The sequence below is a fragment of the Bidens hawaiensis genome, unplaced genomic scaffold (assembly GCF_021521415.1).
Source record: "Bidens hawaiensis isolate Kalapana, Puna unplaced genomic scaffold, B.hawaiensis_p1.1 tig00001842_1, whole genome shotgun sequence".
In the NCBI taxonomy this organism is placed as follows: Eukaryota; Viridiplantae; Streptophyta; class Magnoliopsida; order Asterales; family Asteraceae; genus Bidens; species Bidens hawaiensis.
This window is the reverse complement of record NW_027491102.1, coordinates 774,978-780,977: the sequence shown is the minus strand read 5'-3', so window position 1 is coordinate 780,977 and position 6,000 is coordinate 774,978.

The window sequence follows — 6,000 nt, the reverse complement described above, 5'->3', positions numbered from 1 at the left end:
AAACATAACAAAGAAATATAAAAGAAAGAGATATAATTAAAATGTGATTCTTTGTTATAAATATTATTTAAATTTATTATTAAGATTCTTAAATAATAAGTAAATAAAGAAGAAACGTAGTGTTTAAGAAAAGTAAAACAAGTAAAACTAGAGGTTTAACTTGTAAAAGAAATAAAGGTATTTCAAACTAAAGGTTTAAAAAGAAAATATAATCGAGGTAAAGATTATACAAAAGAGACTAAAGGTCTTAAGCCAGATTAAAAATCTGGTAATAACAAAAGGTTATACTCGTATTATAGGTCCGAGATAACAAGGAAGAACCGTTCAGTGTATTGAAGCTGATCTTTTCAAAGAAAGGTGAATACACCCAACTTTATAAACTTGTTTAATCGAGTAAAATAAATAAATTGATTACATGAGATTACGTATCTCTAAAACATTATAAGCAAAAGTAATCGCTAGCCTCAGGCTGTCGTGTACGTTTGTTTAGATCCTTACATATGTGGTAAAAAGTCGGTGGGCACACCGCGCCACACCTGGTCATGAGCATCCGCCACAATGGGTCGGGCCTAAGTTACGTCCGAGTGAGGTAGATCATGTGTATATTGATGGTACCTAGGTAATGGAAAACGTTGTGGTGTTTGCTGAGTGGTTTGTGTAGAACTTAAGTTTACAATTGTGTTTTGTTTTAAAACTTGATTATTCCTATGCCACGATGGGCCGGACCTAAGTTATGTCTCGAAGGGTAATCAAGTAAAGAAAATATTTTATGCGTCAGCTTATTTACCAGCATGTGTTGCTAACGTATTTTCTAAACATTTTTACATGTAACGAAGGATAGCCGCTTGAAGCATCGAAGTGAAGTAGACAATCTAATGGCTCAGATCATTTTGTTTAAATGTTAAACTTAAAATGGTGGTTTTGTATAAACAAGTAATATTTGTAAACATTAAACGGGTATTTTATAATCTCGTATTTTTGTTATGTAAATATATAATATTTTAATCCATGTAAACTTATTTTCCGCTTTAATCCGCTAACTCTGATTTATTTACAAATGTGGTACCAACTGTTGGTCGCACGCCTAGGCCTAATATGGGGGTGTGACTGGTTGGTATAAGAGCCATCGATCTTAGCGAATTAGGTATTAATTAATAATACCTAAGCTTCGATCCAAGTGAATAAGAACTATTATTACTTGTTCAATTAAATAGGGATTAGATAGGCTGGTAAACCTTTTCTACCCCTCCTCAATCTAAACCACCCTTAGATGTTTTTCAAGAAAATAATCGACAGCTTCATGCGCGACGCAAGAAGAGCTGGATGTCCTAACTCGATGCCGAAGCACGACATGAGTGAAGATTACTACAAAGACTTCTTAAATCAAGATCACCCAATCGAGCGACCCACACCGATATACTTCCCCGGAACCGAGCAACTACCAATTAACATACCCGATGATCCACCAAGGCAAGAGTATGAAGCACCAAGACATTCAAGTTATCATCCATCAAGCATACCTATGTATCACCCGTCCGACATTCCAACATATCAACCGTCCAACATTCCAATGTATCATTCGTCTGACATCCCGACGTATCACCCATCCAATCCCCATGAGTCTTATGCATTCCTCGCCAATAAACCAATCAAGGAGGATCCAAATTCCGACTCTTCTGACTGGATGCAATGTCATTCCGATCAAAGGCGATGGCACACTGGAACCTCTGCGTACAACTTAGTTGATTCTCACCCCAATACCAACGATGGACCTTCTCTAAAGCCGAAGATGAGAGTCATTCAACCTTATGAGAGTTATCGCTTGCATCCTTTGGTGGCCGACACAGCCAAGGCTATGGAGGAAGATGAAGACCCAGAAGAAAAAGAAGATCCGGAAGAAGAGGAAGACACTGAGGAAGATCCAGATAAAGAGATCTCTGAGGCAGTAACAACTCCTATGGAGGAACCAACAGAATGCGACTGCCCACCTGGTCAAGGATGTGTGCAACTGTTCTTCTACAAAAGTCCAAGCTATGGTTCTGTAGATCCGTGTATGCTATACCTTCAAGAAATCAAGAACAAGTATCCACCAATCTTTCCACCATATCAAGGCAAGATTCCTTCAATTCAAGAACAAGCAGACGACATTCGTGAACAAGAGGCAACAGCAGAAGCCTTTTACAACTACCCGCCCGATGTTACCTCGTCACCATATCCAAAGACTCACTATGACATCGTGATGATGGGATACCGTGATCCACCGCCACAATACGATTATCCAAATGTGATCCCGCAGTCCTAAGAAGAACATCTCGATCGAGCATTACACGAGACCGATGAGTTAAGGAAAAAGGTGGCCAAAGAAGGAAGCAAAAAGAAGAAGATAGGAGACAAGCTTCTTCACAAATGCAACAAGATGACCAAGTTGGTGAAGAAATTCATGAAATATTAGAGAGTATGATAAAATGAGTGTTGAAATAAGGATAGGGAAAATATATATATATCAAAGTAATGATATATATATATATATATATATATGTTGTGTGAAATAAATGTAATATATCACACTTCTTACAAATAACTCACTTCTTATTCTAACTTCACCCTATATATATATATATATATATATATATATAAAGTAAATGAATAAAATGTATGATTAACAAAAGAATGTAATTTAAATTTCAGCATGTCAAATCAAAGTAATGTTGAAGCTTCTCGAAAGGAAGCCGAAAACCGTAAAGATAAAGAAAAAGAACAAGAACAAATACCCGAAATGTATATGAATCAAATTCAAAAGATGATAAAAGAAGCCGTAAGAGCCGGATCCCACATTAGAACTCAAACCAACTCCATTCAACCATCCCAAAAATCCGTTAAATCCCGCCCTAAACCATCTTATATCGAAGAAAGCGTTCATGAGTCCAATAATGATGGCGGCATAAAACAAAAGTTTAAGAAGTTAAAAATCGAAAGCTGCTCATTTAAGGATTTTAAGAACTTTTGACCGAAAGAATTTTACGACGACAAAGGCGCCATTGCAACGACAAGGTGGCTAGAAGAGATGGAGTCTATCGTAATAATAAGCAAGTGCTCCGAACAAGAAAATCTTCAATATACCGCACAAATGTTCAAGGGTGAGGCTCTGGAGTGGTGGAATACGTTGATTATGAGCAAGGGACGACAAATGTTATAAAACTTGATGTGGGATGAGTTCAAAGAGATGGTGCTGGCAAAGTTCTGTCCCATGCACGAGACTGATCAAATCCAATTGAAATTCTATAATCATAGGATTTTAGGAACAAATCTCCGAGAATACAACACAAAATTCCACGAGTACTGCCGACTCGTGCCACGGCTGGTAACTCCTGAGCCCAGCAAAGTTACCTGATACATTTGGGGACTCCCACGGGAAATCCGCGACATGGTAAGATCTCACCTTCCACAAACCGCTGACTCCGCAATGAAATTGGCTCGTTACTTGAAGAGGATAAGAAGGTGGTTCCACCAAGCGACCACAAGAAAGGAGGAAACGCTCGCTTCAGGGGCAAGAGGGGTAGATCAACCCAAAACCGGATTCCATTCTAACTACACTCAATGTAAAACATGCAAGAAATACCATAAAGGAAAATGCCACTTTGCTCCGTCCTCAACCACAAGTGTCTGCGACTTGTGTCACAGACCCGGCCACGCAACGGCAGATTGTTAGAAGAAGACGATGACTTGCTATTACTAAAAGGAGATGGGACACCTTAGCTTTAAGTGCCCCAAGAACAAACCCGCTGCTGGTGGTGCCAGTGGAAGTGGTCAACGAAATGAAACGACGAAAGGAAATACAAGAGTCTTCGTCCTCGATACTAAGAAAGCGGTCGACATACCGAAAACCATCACCGGTACGTTCCTAGTTAACGACACATATGCTAGAGTTTTGTTTGATTCGGGTGCCAACTTAAGTTTTATAGATTATAGATTTTGTAGTCTATTAAACGAACCTCTAACGAAACTAAATAAAACTCTAAGCGTCGAGACCGCTAGTAGTGAAATCGTTAAAATCTCTGAAGCCCTAGAAAATGGAAAAATATTGTTAGCTGGTTAAATTCTGCCTATTCAATTGTTGCCCATGACTCTTGCTGGTTTTGATATAGTACTTGGTATGGACTGGTTATCCAACAATCATGCTCGTATCATTTGCAATAGCAAAACCGTTGAACTTCAAGCCCCTGATAAACGAAGCATTCGAATTGAAGGAGGCAAAGACGCTGGCCAAGTTAGCATAATTTCTATGATTAGGGCTAACAAATGTTTAAATCAAGGATGCTTAGCATTCATGGCCTACGTCACCAAAGAATCTAAACCAAAGGAGATAAAGACGTACCTATTGTCTCTGATTATTCCAATGTCTTTCCCGACGAACTTTCTGGAATCCCTCCTGATCGAGAAGTAGAGTTTAGAATTGACCTTATGCTAGGAACCGTACCAATCTCCAGGGCTCCATATCGCTTAGCACCGACCGAGATGAAGGAGTTGAAGAAACAACTTGACGAGCTACTAGAGAAAGGATTCATTCGTCCGAGTTCATCACCATGGGGAGCGCCGATTCTCTTTGTCAGGATGGATCAATGCGTATGTGTATCGACCTGGAGCTTTAAAAAAAGTAACCATCAAGAACAGATATCCTTTACCCCGAATCGACTATCTATTCGACCAACTTCAAGTCGCGAGTTAATTCTCAAAAATCGATCTTCGTTCTGGTTATCACCAACTCAAGGTTCAATCCGGAGACATTCTGAAAACCGCGTTCCGAACAAGGTATGGACATTATGAGTTCACAGTCATGCCGTTTGATCTCACTAATGCCCCAGCCGCGTTTATGGACATGATGATTCGAATCTGTAAACCTTACTTAGATAAATTTGTTATCGTATTCATCGACGACATACTTATTTATTCTAAGTCAAAGGATGATCATGAAACGCGTCTCAGAATCTTACTTGAATTACTTAGAACCGAGAAGTTGTACGCCAAGATCTCAAAATGCAAATTTTGGCTACACAAAGTGCAATTTCTTGGACACATCATAAACGTGAATGGAATTCAAGTGGACCCCGCAAAGATTGAAACTATCTCTAAGTGGGAGATTCCTAAGTCGCCAACCGAGATCCGAAGTTTCTTAGGTTTAGCCGGCTATTATCGTATATTCATTGAAAACTTCTCTCGTGTAGCCGTTCCACTAACCGCGTTAACTCGTAAGAATATCAAGTATAAATGGGGAACTAAACAACAAGAGGCGTTCGATATACTCAAACAAAAACTCACCCAAGCACTTATACAGGCCTTGCCAGAAGGTACCGAGGACTTTGTTGTCTTTAGTGACGCATCTCATTCCGGTTTGGGATGCGTACTAATGAAACAAAAGAAAGTAATCGCCTACGCCTCTCGTCAACTCAAGGTACACGAAAAGAATTACACAACTCACGATCTAGAGTTAGGCTCCATAATCTTTGCTTTAAAGATATGGAGGCACTATCTCTATGGAGTCAAATTTGTCGTGTATACCGACCACAAGAGTTTAAAACACATCTTTGAACAAAAAGAACTCAACATGCATTAACGACGTTGGATGGAAACATTGAATGATTACGACTGTGAAATCGTCTATCACGAAGGGAAGGATAACATTGTAGTCGATGCCCTAAGTCGTAAAGAACATGAAAAGCCAAAATGAGTTCGAGCTCTATGATTAGAACTCCAACTAGATCTGATCGAGCAAATTAAATCAGCCCAACTCCAAGCAATCAATGAAAACAAGATCTCCGATGAAAAACGTAACGGCGCCATTGACTCGCTAGTCAAGGGTGACGATGGTATACTTAGACTGGGAAACAGAAATTGGGTACCAATCATTAGGGACTTGCGTGAAAAGATCTTGAGCGAAGCTCACAAGTCCAAGTACATGATGCACCCCAGTAGTGACAAAATGTACCAAAACCTAAAGCCGAA